This window comes from Halichoerus grypus, chromosome 4, assembly GCF_964656455.1.
Source record: "Halichoerus grypus chromosome 4, mHalGry1.hap1.1, whole genome shotgun sequence".
Taxonomy (NCBI): Eukaryota; Metazoa; Chordata; class Mammalia; order Carnivora; family Phocidae; genus Halichoerus; species Halichoerus grypus.
In genome coordinates this window covers 141,094,190-141,108,013 of record NC_135715.1, presented here as the reverse complement: position 1 = coordinate 141,108,013, position 13,824 = coordinate 141,094,190, and the positions used below count along the sequence as shown (strand labels likewise).

Genomic DNA, 13,824 nt, shown 5'->3' with positions numbered 1-13,824 from the left:
TCATTCAGAGACTTCTCAGTCTGTACACAGTTTTAGCTTTTCTTCCATATGTAACTATTCTTATTCGTCTCCATCACACTGAACTTCCTCCTCTGTTCTGTACAGATTCTACACTTGTACTGTCTTTGTATCGTGGCCTTGATCAATTTATTCTGCCTGAAATGCCCCAGTTCTTCCTCTCAAGGTATTTCCTATAACCTTGTAACTTGCAGGCTGTTAGGTATTTGACTCATCAACTATTCCGGAGAATTTGGACCTAGAATTACTGTAAAATACTGAAATAATATATTTGTATTATAGTAGCCCCATATTCCTTCTAAAATAATCATCATCGTTTTAATTGTTAAAATATCTGCATCACCAGCAAATGATAGTGGAGGACCTCCTTTTTGTTGAGTAATGGACTTAAGCGTTGTCATACTGCTAGATTAATTTAAAGACTTAAATTTGTTGAATGATAGTTCTTTAAGAATAAAATGTTGTTAGTCCTAAATGATACCTTAATATTTTATTCTGTTAATAATTATGGAGTCCTGACTAATGGTTTTGAATTTTAATTGTACATTATAGTCAGCTGGGCAGCTTTGAAACAGTTCCTATGCCTAGGTTCAAACCCTAGAGATTCTGATTCAGTTGACCTGGAGTGGATATTTTTTTAAAAGTTCCCCAAGTGATTCTAATATGTAGCCAGATTGAGAACCACAGGTCTAGAATGATACTATCAAAAAATACAAGTGAGCATCAGTGGTTTCAGTCACTTTTAAGGTTCTATTCTGGAATGCATCCAGCTGTGCAGTTTTGAACTTTGTCTTTCAGTGTTTTTACCTTAGCAGATTTTTAAAAACCCTATTGTACATGCTACAAATGACTCACCCTTGTGATTGTAGTATAAAGCATTGCATGAAATATGATCTGATTTGCAAAGAGAAGACATTTTATGAAAAAAGTATTTCTTTAGGTAACTTAAAATTACTAAAAAATTATTGATTTTTTTTTTTTTTTACAAGAGGTTGTAGGGACACTGCAGATAATACAACATTCTATTATATAGTCTATTTAAATAGATTGTTAATTTATAGTACTAATCTGACTTTGAGTATTATTTATTTATTTTAAAGATTTTATTTATTTATTTGACAGAGAGAGACACAGTGAGAGAGGGAACACAAGCAGGGGTGTGGGAGAGGGAGAAGCAGGCTTCCCGTGGAGCAGGGAGCCCAATGCAGGGCTCGATCCCCGAACCCTGGGACCATAACCTGAGCCGAAGGCAGACGCTTAACGACTGAACCACCCAGGCGCCCCTGAGTATTTATTTTTTTGTCAAGCACTGAGATTCACAGTAAAAATATAGTACCTTAACTAGTTGTAAAAAAGGAATGTGCTACTAGAGCAATCAGACATTGGCAGTGATTAGTAAATGTGGCACTCTTAAATGTCTTATGATAAATTTGGTAGACATGTAGCATCTAAGTTGTTAGTGTATTTAACTTGAGAGGTTGACAGGACTTTAAGTTTCAATAATAAAAGCAGTTAGGGCTAAGGAAAAAACACAAGTTAGAGGAAGAAAGAAAAAAGAGGTCAGTTAATAGAGAACACTAGAGAAAAAAATAGGATCAAAGACAAGAATTCAATTAACTTTTATGACAACAAAGCCTTTCCTCTGAGGAAGAAGAAATTAGGTGCTCCAGTTTGTTCTTTATTTTTGGGACACTTAGTTTACTTTGTTATATATGACCTTTATAAGCAAGATACACGAAGAATTATAAGATGACACTGACTTTGTTCTACAGTTAGTAATTTGCTAATAAATTTCTAGTTTCGTATAGAAACTTGCATGACTGTGAGGGGACTATTTCAAGAGCTGTAGTTTATATTAAGAAAATTTTAATGCATTATGGTGAGAGTGTTATTGGATTATTGTCAAATTACTTGTTAGATTTTCTGTTTTTCTTTCTTTTTTTTTTTTTTTAAAGATTTATTTATTTATTTATTTGAGAGAGAGAGAGAATGAGAGGGAGAGAGCACATGAGAGGGGGGAGGGTCAGAGGGCGAAGCAGACTCCCTGCTGAGCAGGGAGCCCAATGTGGGACTCGATCCAGGGACTCCAGGATCATGACCTGAGCCGATGGCAGTCGCTTAACCAACTGAGCCACCCAGGCACCCTAGATTTTCTGTTTTTCTAAATATAGTGTATGCTGTAGGTATAATGTTTTATTTAATATATATTTTTATGGAATATAAGAATTTTGAAGGAATTTAATTCATGATCATAGGACTTTTTTTTTTTTTTTAAGATTTTTTTACTTACTAGAGAGAGAGAGAATGTACATGCAGATGAGCAAGGGTAGAAGCAGAGAGGGATAAGCAGACTCTGCGCTCAACGTGGAGCCTGATGAGGGGCTCGATCCCACTACCTTGAGATCATGACCTGAGCTGAAATCAAGAGTCGGATGCCCAACCCACTGAGCCGCCTAGGCGCCTCATGATCATAGGACTCTTGAGGGAAGGTCAGGAGAAGGCATTCATTTTCAGTATGCCAACACTTTCCTATGGGTGTATTAGTGTCATTATACTTACAGAATCATTTCAAAATTTGTTGCCATGGTTGTATCTGTCCTTCTAGTAGGCAATAGAGGTAGCAACCCGCATGGACTCTTGTCTTTGGTGACCAGTTGTAGAGGAAGTCTCTACAGACATTGAGGGGAGATTTTGAAGTACCCTTTATTACTACTGAAAGTAGGCCTTTTGCCATATTTGGCACACATGTCTGATTATCAGTGCTTATTCTGGAAAATAATCGCCTTCCTTATTACTAAAGAAAATAAACTAAATCTTTATGAAAATTACCACTTAAAATATCTTCAAACTAATTCAACCATTTCTCTTATACTTATTGAGTTCCTTCTATGCTCCACACACTGTGCTTGTTGTTTGTAGGGAAAGGGTAAACGTCAAAGGAAAGTAAAATTGGCCCAGTCCCTGAACTTCTGGAGCATATACTTTTAATAACAGATGCTAAATTTTGTGCTTGGAAATATAGGCTATGGAAGAAACATGTAGGAAGGGCCAGGTAAGCAAAGGTCAGATCATGCTTGGTCCTCATAATGCTAAGACAGAGAGTGACTATTAGAAAAACCGGAAGGTTTTTATCAAGACCAGAAGGAGACATCAAGGATGTCATCAACAGTACTAATTTCTATAGTTATGACTTTGCATATTTGTATGTGACAGATTTTTTTCATGGAAGCTTTAACATGGATTGTTATGTCATTAATAATTTGAGCATCTCTCTCTCAAAATTAGAAAGCGGTTTCATTTATCCCTGTAATGTGTATACTGTAAAGGAGTGCAAGTGTAACATTTGTAGTATTTTTTTTTAAACTTCTTTGTGATAGATTATATAATCTAAGAAGTTTTTAGATTTTTTATGGGGTTGAATTTAAATCAGGAGTTACTGCTTTTAAAGTACTTTGTCCAAAAGGGTGATTCTTTAATTATTAGGAAGTAAAATTACTTTGGGTTTCCTATTATTTCATTTACATAAATTTACTTTAGTTTCAGTTCATGATTTAAAGACCTATGAACAACAAAGTGTTCTTAATCATCAAACTATAGAAAACAAAAATTTAAAAAACTACATCAGGTATTAGTTTTCCAGAGATAAATGCAAAAAAAACCTTACATCTAGGGCTTGTTCTAATTTATATTAAATAGCAAGCAAAAGCACATGTCATCTCCCCTGTGAAATATTTATTAGTTTTATGATTATTTTTTTATTTTCTTAGCTTTTACTTCACAACATATAGATTGAGTCTTTTTTAACTTTTTTTTTTAACCCTGTATTCTCATATTGTGTGTATTTGTATATGTAATTACTCCTGTTAATAAACACTGTTTGAGGACCTATTGTATTCTAAGTTAATTCAACAAATGAGCATAACTTAATCCCGTCTGTCACTGAGTCCCCATTCACCCTAGAATGGGAGATAGTTATACTGTGTGATAAGATAATAGAGATGGAGGAAGATAAAATAGTAACACTAAGAAGGGAGAGAATGGTTACTTATCATCACATTGAGTGTTGTGTCAGGGAAGCTTTCACAGACTAGGTGAAGCTAAGGTAAGATTTAAAGAATAAATGGGCATTTCTTTGACTAGATAGAGAAGGGTATTTCATCAGAGAGAGCCGCATATGCTAGAGCACAAACAATGAAACAGCATTGCAAGTTCAGAGAACTGCACTTGGTTTCTTGCTGATGGAGAGAGTCAGGGCCATGATCTGCAAAGACTTAAGGCTGGCAGAAGAGTTGGCCGTGGAGGACTGTTCAAGATTTTCTAGTAGGGTAGTGAGGTGGTTAATTTTGCAAGTGTGCGAAAGACGAGATTCTGAAGTAGGGAAATCTTTCAGAAGTTATACAGTAATTGAACCAATAGTGCTGTTGAAGAGAAGAGGGTAGAGTTGGCAGATTATATGGCCATTTGTATAGAGGGTATAGGAAAAGAATAACTTAAACGTCTCTCTTTGGTTTTTGGTTTTGGTTTTTATAATAATGTGTGTGTGGGTGTGCACACATGTTGGGGAATGATGTAGGAAGGCTTATTATCAAATACTTAATTTTACCCAGTTTTTAAATTTTGAAATAACTTCAGGGGTGCCTGGGTGGCTCAGTTGTTAAGTGTCTGCCTTCGGCTTGAGTCATGGTCCCAGGGTCCTGGGATCGAGCCCCACATTGGGCTCCCTGCTCGGTGGGAGGCCTGCTTCTCCCTCTCCCACTCCCCCTGCTTGTGTTCCCTCTCTCGCTATGTCTATCTGTCAAATAAATAAATAAAATCTTTAAAAATAAATAAATTTTGAAGTAACTTCAGACATACAGAAAAATTGCAAAAGTAATTCAAAGAATTCTATATACTCTTTAGCCCAAATTCACCAAATGTTGACTTTTTATCACATTTGCTTTTTATAAAGCAATGAATATATATTATTTTTTCTGAGCCATTTGAGAGCAATTGCAGACAGTATGTCCTTTTGCCCCTAAATACTTCAGGGTGCATTCCCAAAAACCAAGGATATTTTCTTATATAACCACAGTACTGTAATCAAGATCAGGAAATTAACATTGATACAACAGTCTACTGGTTTTATTCGAATTTTGCTGTATTTTATAACATCCTTTTGAGTAAATAAGAAACTTTTTTTTTTCCTGGCATAGGTTCCAGTCTAGGATCGTGTATTATTTTCACACGTCATACCTTTTAAATCTTTAATTTAAAACACTTCCTTGGTCTTTCTCTGTGTTTCACGATAGGACATTTTTGAAGAATATGTGTCAGTTGTTTTGTAGAAATATTGCACCATTTGGGTCTTTCTGATGTTTCCTCTTGATTAGATTTAGGTTATACAGTTTTGGCTGGAATACTACAGAAGTGTATCTGTATATCTTATCTGGAGGCCCGTGTTATTGTCGTTCCATTACTGGTGATGTAAAGTCTTATCACGTGGATATGGTGGTGTCTTCCATGTTTCCCCACTGTAAACTTACTTTTACCCCCCCTTTGTAACTAATAAGTATCTTTAGGGGAGACGCCTTGAGAATCTCTGAATATTTTATTTTTCATAAATTTTTTACCCATGAGTTTTACCATACAATGACAATTCTTACCTGAATTACTCTGTGTTGTTCTGACATGTACCTGTAAATCTTGGAGCACTTTATATTCTGGAACAAGATTTTCCCAGAGTCATCTTATATTTTCTCTACCTGGCCTTGGAATATGCCATTTTTTCAAGGAGTCCTGATTTTTTTAATGGGAATAGCATTTAGAAATCATGATCCAGGCACCTGTGCTCATTGCTACTGAGATGTTATTGATTTTAGGCCTTTGTATTAGGGCTCTCCAGAGAAACAGAACCAGTAGGACATATGCATAAGGAGATTTATCATAAAAAATTGGCTCATGTGACTATGGAGACTGAAGACCTAGCCTGCTGAGTAGGTGGCTGTCTCTGGAGACCAAGGGAGAAGGATGATCCAGTTCAAAAGCCATCAGGCAGGAAGAGCTGATGTTGCAGATTAAGTCCGAAGGCAGTCTATTAGGGAATTCTGTCCTGTTAGGGAATGGTCAGTCTATTTGTTTTATTCAGGCCTTCAGCTGATTGGATGAGGGGCACCCACAACACAGAGGGCAGTCTGCTTTATGATTAAAATGTTAATCTCGTCAAAAACACCCTTGCAGAAACATTCAGAATAATATTTAATCAAATATCTGGGCACTCTGTGGCCTAGTCAAATTGACACAGAAAATTAATCATCAGAACCTTCTCAGTGGACAGAGCTAAGGAACATGTACACACACACCTCTATATCTAAATGTTTTAAAAGCTGTGATTACATATTAATTTTTGTATTCCAGCCATTATTATGCGGTTCATTCTAGGCTCCCTCCCCCGTTCCATATTTGTAACTCCATTTGACAGTGAGAAGTCTGACTCTCATTACTTACTTATTTGCTCAATCCCAGAAAACACAGAAAGTAATTCAGAATTGCTAGTCCTTAACACCGTAAAACCAAACAAACTCATTTATTGGAGTTCAGTATTTATTTACAGTTTTGTTTTGTTTACAGCCTGAGAAGAGTATGTAGTAAAAATACTGTGTTCGGAAGTTATTTGGGTTAGTTCTCCCCCTCCTTCCCCCATTCAGTGTAGTATGTTTGTCATTTGAAATACTATTAGAGACATTTTTTTTCTTTTTGATTTCTGTTTTGGGGTTTATTTTTCCTCTCATCCTTGTTGATCTTGTTATATTTTTTTGAGTATGTGAAACATTAGCATGGTTCCAAAAGTCAGAACTACACAGAATCATCGCTTCTGCTTTTGAACCTCCCATGTTTGGCACCCAATCTCCCCTGTTCTCTGTAGGCAGCTACTCTAGTTTCTCATTTATCCTTTGTTTCTCTTTGCACAGAATGAACAGATAAATGTATATATTCTTTTTTCTCTTTATTACATAAGAAGTAACACACTGCAGACCTTATTTTGCACTACTTTTTTCACTTAACAGTTAAGCAGACGCTTAACAACTGAGCCACCCAGGCGCCCCTACCACATCTTTATCCATTCATTTGTTGATGGACATTTTAGCTCTTTCCATAGTTTGGCTGTTGTGGACGTTGCTGCTATAAACAGTCGGGGTGCATGTACCCTTTCGGATCCCTACATATGTATTTTTGGGGTAAATACCCAGTAGTGCAATTGCTGGATCATATGGTAGCTCTATTTTCAACTTTTTGAGGAAGCTCCATACTGTTTTCCAGAGTGGCTGCACCAGCTTGCATTCCCACCAACAGTGTAGGAGGGTTCCCCTTTCTCCGCATCCCCGCCAACATCTGTCGTTTCCTGACTCGTTAATTTTAGCCATTCTGACTGGTGTGAGGTGGTATCTCATTGAGTTTTTGATTTGGATTTCCCTGATGCCGAGCGATGTTGAGTACTTTTTCATGTGTCTGTTGGCCATTTGGATGTCTTCTTTGGAAAAATGTCCGTTCATGTCTTCTGCCCATTTCTTGATTGGATCCTTTGTTCTTTGGGTGTTGAGTTTAATAAGTTGTTTTTTGATGGATACATATTCTTACTTGTTATGCATCTTCATTGTGTATTATGGCTCTTAACATTAAACAGTTTCTCTGTCACATTTAATGCTTCTTGGCTTGAATTCCTTAGTATCAAGATCGCTCTTCCTGGTTTCTTATTTCTATTTGCTTGATATGCCTTTGTCTATCCTTTTATATTTTAGTCTTTCTGATTTGCTTTGTTTTAGGTTATCAGTTATCTCTTGTATAGAGCAATTAGATCATTTTTTTATATGAGCCATATTAAAAATCATTTTCTTTTAATGATGAATATGATCTCAGTTGTCAAATTATTTTATGTTATAAAAACTGTACATTATGTTATGTTTTTCTTTGTTTCTTTATGATGTGCTTTCATTTAAGGAAATTTTTGGATATTTTGGATTTGTTGTTTTTTGTTATTGGTACAGCAGCTACTTGTGTATTTTGTTTATTTCCTTGTTTTTTCTATGATTCTTTGTTAGTTTTTAATGGCATGTTTTGATTCTTACTCTTATTTCGTCAGTGAGTTTATTTTACTTTTTTTTCTCTTCCATTTTTAGTTGCATTTTATCTACTTTGCCTTCAAACTTTAACTGCAGCTTTGTTTTGCTTTTAGTTTTATAAATAAATATATTAAGCCTTCATCAGTTCTTTACTCAAGTTTCCCAGTCACCCACTGGTTAATATAGCTCAATTTCTAGTAGATTTCTTAAGAAGAGCTCATGGGCACAGTTTTCCCTAGTTCTTGCATATTTAAAGTTTTTTAGTAGCCTTGATACTAGAAGGACAGCTTGGCCAGAAATAAAATCCTTGGTTCACACTCACCACGTTTACAATGTGGTCTTGCAGTGTATATTGTTTTTGAGAAGTCTGTTGCCAGCCTTAATTTCCTTTTTCCTTTTTTTTTTTTTAAAGTAGGCTTCACACTCAGTGTGGAGTCCAACTGAGATCAAGACCGGGGCTGAGATCAAGAGTCAGACGCTTAACCAACTGAGCCACCCTGGGGGCTCCTACCAGTCTTAATTTTCTTGTCCTTGTAAGTTATTTCACCTCTTTGCTTGGAATACCTGGTCTTATTTTTCCTTCTATTTTTTTAAGTCTTATTTATGTATATATGTGTGTATGTATTTATTTATTTATTTATTGAGAGAGCATGCACACTTAAAAGAGCATGAATGGGGGGAGGGGCAGAGGGAGAAGAGTAGAGAGAATCCCCAGCAGCTCCACACTTAGCGCAGAGTCCAATACAGGGCTCTGTCTCAGGAATTTGAGGTTATGACCTGAGCCAGCATCAAGTGTTGGACGCTCAACTGATGGAGCCACTCATGTGTCCCTTTCGTTTTATTTTTAAAGTCTAATAGTTTTACTGGAATTTATCTTAGAGTTTATTGTGGCAAGTCATTTCTCCCTGCCATCTAGTGGGTCTTTTGTTTCTGAAGTATTTTGGATTATAATTTTAAATATTAGTTCCATTCCAGTGTTTTGTTTTTCTTCTTTAGGGGCTTCAGTTATGCATAATTATATCTTCTTTGTCTATCTTACATATCAGAAACTTTCTATTTTTACTTTATTATCTTATTTTCATTCTCTTGTTTCTTTTACTGTTTGCTCTAGTGTGTTTTATTAAATTTTTATTTGAATTTATTGTGAAGCACTGTATAATTTTGTCTTCAATCCTGATGTGATTTCCTTTTTCTTTTCTTTCTTTTTTTTTTTAAGATTTTATTTATTTATTTGGGGGGAGAGAGAGAGAGAGAGAGAAAGCAAGTGTGTGTGCATGAGCAGGGGGAGGGGAGGGGTAGAGGGAGAAGCAGACTCCCTGCTGAGTAGGGAGCCTGATGTGGGGCTCCATCTCAGGACCCTGGGATCATGGGCTGAGCCGGAGGTAGACGCTTAACTGACTAAGCCACCCAGGCACCCCTTTCTCTTTTGTTTCTTAACTGAGTTTAGTCATCTCTTTTTTCATATCTTTTGCTTTTGTCATTTTTTTTTTTAGGTCTTTTAAAAATTTCTGATTCAGAGTGTTTTTTCATATTCCAAATGCCCATTTAAAGAGATATAATTCAGTTTGGGATGTTTATTAAAGTTTTCTGCTTCGTTGTTGTTTGGGGGGTACTTTTCATCAGCTTAATTTTTCTGATTTCATTTTTTTTTTTTTTAAAGATTTTATTTATTTGACAGAGAGAGCAAGAGCGAGAGCAGGAACACAAGTAGGGGGAGTGGGAGAGGGAGAAGCAGGCTCCCTCTGAGTAGGGAGCCTGATGCGGGGCTCGATCTTAGGACCCTGGGATCATGACCTGAGCCCAAGGTAGACGCTTAACGACTGAGCCACCCAGGCACCCCGATTTCATTTTTTATAGTAGTTTTGTTTAGATTAAGATTGCTTATGCCTCTGCATTTCTGTGAGCAAGGCTCATGTTTTAGGGGGATCTTATAAAAAGAATACTAAATCAAGAGTACCCTCTCTGTCACTGTAGCAAAATATAGTTTGTTAGACATCTTTATTTCTTCTTATAGGGGAAAGGATTGTGTGTCTCTCAGTTTGCCTTAGTGGTAGATTGCTGGGAGGTGTAAGAATCAATCCTAGGAAAGGGCTCTGGAAGGGTGATAGGTGTGGTCCCTTTAATTTTAAGTGTTGAAGCCTGTGTAATGAGCTTAAATTAAAAGGGGGATTTAAAGAAAGAATTCTGGCATATCACCGGACACAGAACTGCAGCTGGGCCCTCTTGAGGTACTGAAACCATGGTGAGAGGTAAAGCAACTTGTCACAGATAATAAGGGACAGAGTCAGGATTTAACCCCTTGTCAATTTGACTTTAGTCTTAATCATGACACCCTGCTTCCTCTGCTTGTTTTCAGGCGCTTCATAAACAGTATTGAAGTCATTAAAAATGAGAAGTGCTGCTTTGTGCCTCCTACCTAAGTGGTATGCTTTGTACTAGAAGCACTGGTCACTTTACGAAAGCCCTTTTAAACTTCAGTCATTTTTTAAACAATCGCCATTCTTTCTCATTTTAAAAATTTTGATTTGTTTAGTTGCTGTTGTCACAATCTCATATCTAGAGTATAATATTAGATGATGGCAGAAATTACATTGCCTCAATTATTAGGAATATTTGCTAGTAAAGGGGCGCCTGGGTGGCTCAGTCAGTTAAGCATCCGACTTTTGGTTTCAGCTCAGGTTGTGGGATTGAGCCCCATATAGGGCTCTGCACTCAGTGTGGAGCCTGTTTGAGATTCTTTCCCTCTGCTCCTCCCCCCTGCTTGCGCTCTCTCTCTTTCTCTCTAAAATAAATAAATGAAATCTTAAAAAAAAGAAAGAAAGAAATATTTGCTAGCAAAAACTTCTTTTTGACTGTCTAGAGGAATCCGAGAGTTTCCTCTATGGTTCTTTCGTGAATTTTACAAATCAGATAATCTGCTCAGTGAGATGTGGGTACTAGAATCAGTAGCCATCTAAATATTGCAAGAAAGAGCTAGGAGCTGGAAAGTATTTATAGATAAAGTGAGAAAGTGAGTGAGTTAGAGGAGGGGATGATGGTGAATATTATAATAAAAGTGAAGATGTAATTCAGAAAATGGAAAAATGTTCATGTTATATTTAGTGATTTTTTTTCCAAGTGTTGAAATATAGATAATGAAAACTCACTTAGGATCTAAAGGTAGTAAAGTTAAATAAGTCGGTTCTAAAAGCCAGAAGTTAGAATGGGTTGTAGCATAAAGAAGGCTTTATAAAGTGCCTTTCTCCATTCATGATCCTGATGGGCCAGGTCCCAAGATGTTTCAGTAAAGGTTCCTGAACTATGTAATTTAATATTCTGCTCAAAGTAAATGCATGCTCTATTCATAGTGCTTTGTCAAGTTTAAGATTATGTAAGCTTGTTTTCTTACTCTTTCTCCTGTTTCCTAATTATTCTGCCCAGTGACTCCTAAATGAGAAAGCCATGGTGGGATCAGGAGAAGGGAGTTAATTCAGCAAATATTGTGCATTGGTCAAATCCAACACATACTTTAGATTTCAGAAATAACCTTTTTGGTTCTTTTGACTGTGTAGCTAAAATAAATTGTTATTAAATTTGGAACCGTACTTTTGACTGTTGAAATGTGTTACATGCGAAACCTTTGGACTCTGTTTTAGGGTTAAACAATATGATATTTAATTGATTCTTCACCTAAGAGATCTGCCTGTCTTTGACCAGCCACTGCTCTTCACACATTACAGTGAATGCCTATTGTGGACATACGCTTTTCTTAGTAATTTATTCACTTCAAAAAGAGTATGATATGGTGATGGTGGTAGAGGGAGGGGGAGACTGCTGAGGAAATGACCCCAGTCACAAAGTAAGAAAGACCTGAAGAGACCGGGAGCAAAAGTTCTCCAGTGCCAACAAAGCAGCAGAAGCAAGGATTCTGCCTTCCTGCCTGCTTCTTTTATCTTCTGGTTCTGCCTCTGGCAGAATTGGTCTCCTCCTCCTCAGCAGTTTTACATGAGGATCAAATACTCAGATCTTTCTCCATAAAGGGTTTTTAGAATATGATGATGAATATGTGAATATTTTAAGATTATGTGTAGTCTATTTTCTGTGTCTTCTTGATTTTGAAATGAAATATTGCTAAATGCAAAAAATTTTTAAAGGATTGTAGCTTCCTCTTTTTATGGTATTGGCATGTTAAATTGAGTCTTTTTAATTTTATTGTAGGCATTTTCAAGCATACAAAAACAGAGAATAGAAAAGTGAACCACTGTTTATGTATCCTCTGCTTTCAACAGTTATCAACACATGGCCAATTTTGTTCCATGTATGCCCCCCCATTATCGACGTAAATCCCAGACATATTTCATTTGCAGATATTGAAGTATGTTATTAGACGAGATTCTTTTTTCTTTTTTTTAAAGATTTTATTTATTTATTTTTAATTTATTTTATTTTTTTTTTTAGATTTTATTTATCTGAGAGAGAGAGACAGAGATAGTGAGAGAGAGAGCACAAGTGGGGAGGAGAGGGAGAAGCAGGCTCCCCACAGAGCAGGGAGCCCGATGCGGGACTCGATCCCAGGACCCTGGGACCACGACCCGAGCCGAAGGCAGACGCTTAATCGACTGAGCCACCCAGGCGCCCAGATTTTATTTATTTATTTGAGAGAGAGAATGAGAGACAGAGAGCACAAGAGGGAGGAGGGTCAGAGGGAGAAGCAGACTCCCCGCTGAGCAGGGAACCTGATGCGGGACTTGATCCTGTGACTCCAGGATCATGACCTGATCCAAAGGCAGTCGCTTAACCAACTGAGCCACCCAGGCGCACTTAGAAGAGATTCTTAGCAAATACAATCTTCATGTCATTATATTTAAAATATGAGCAATTCTGTTTGAGAGCTGTTAAAGACCTTTATTCATATTATAATAAAGGTTACTACATTAAACAAGAGCATGAGAAGTAATGTACTTAGGCCTTGGACCCAGCCTTAGGTTTAAATGCTAGTTTTGCTATTTGTGAGCTACATGACTTTGGGCAGGGTAACCTCTCTCTTCATCTCACTAAGCCTAGTTTCCTCAGCTGTTAAATGGTGAAAACACTACTTCTAACAGGATTGTTGTGAGTTAGAAATGAAGCAATGAATGCAAAGTGATTAGGATACAGCTTTACAGAACATTCTAGTAATGTTACTCATTGTTATTTTTATTTGGAGGTATAAGGAAATACATAGGCAACTAATTTAAGATTCTACCTTTCAGGATAGGTGTTATTTTAAAGTGACTTGCATTCAATTTTAAGCCTTTGGTATTTAGGGCCTACAGAACAGTCTTAGTATTGGTTTCGTTCAAAGGCACGTTTTATACTTTTCTCAAAAGCAGTCTTGAGGGCGCCTGGGTGGCTCAGTCGGTTAAGCGACTGCCTTCGGCTCAGGTCATGATCCTGGAGTCCCGGGATCGAGTCCCGCATCGGGCTCCCTGCTCAGTGGGGAGTCTGCTTCTCCCTCTGACCCTCCTCCCTCTTGTGCTCTCTGTCTCTCATTCTCTCTCTCGCAAATAAATAAATAAAATCTTTAAAAAAAAAAAAAGCAGTCTTGATTTGTTTTAAAACATGATACCATTGAAAGGAATAATTATTTAACCTTTAATCAAACCTTGGATGTCTTTATGTGTGTTGGTATGAAAACTTTGAGATACCCTAAGAGGTAAGACATTAATTTATAAATCTCTCCTTGTAGGTT

At 36.9% G+C, this 13,824-nt stretch overlaps 1 protein-coding gene across 6 annotated transcripts in view; it reads left to right on the top strand.

The window, feature by feature from the left end:
- The window catches only part of SESTD1 (SEC14 and spectrin domain containing 1), a 155,929-nt gene that overhangs the window by 28,679 nt on the left and 113,426 nt on the right, over window positions 1–13,824 (top strand). For 2 of the 6 annotated variants that reach the window (XM_078071043.1, XM_036072457.2), the window contains exon 2: window positions 8,530–8,647. The exons of 3 other annotated variants lie outside the window; for them this stretch is intronic. The gene's annotated coding sequence lies outside the window, so the exon portion shown is untranslated. Of the gene's footprint in view, window positions 1–8,526; window positions 8,648–13,824 lie in introns of all 6 variants that reach the window. One more of the 6 variants, XM_078071042.1, reaches the window with a different exon arrangement.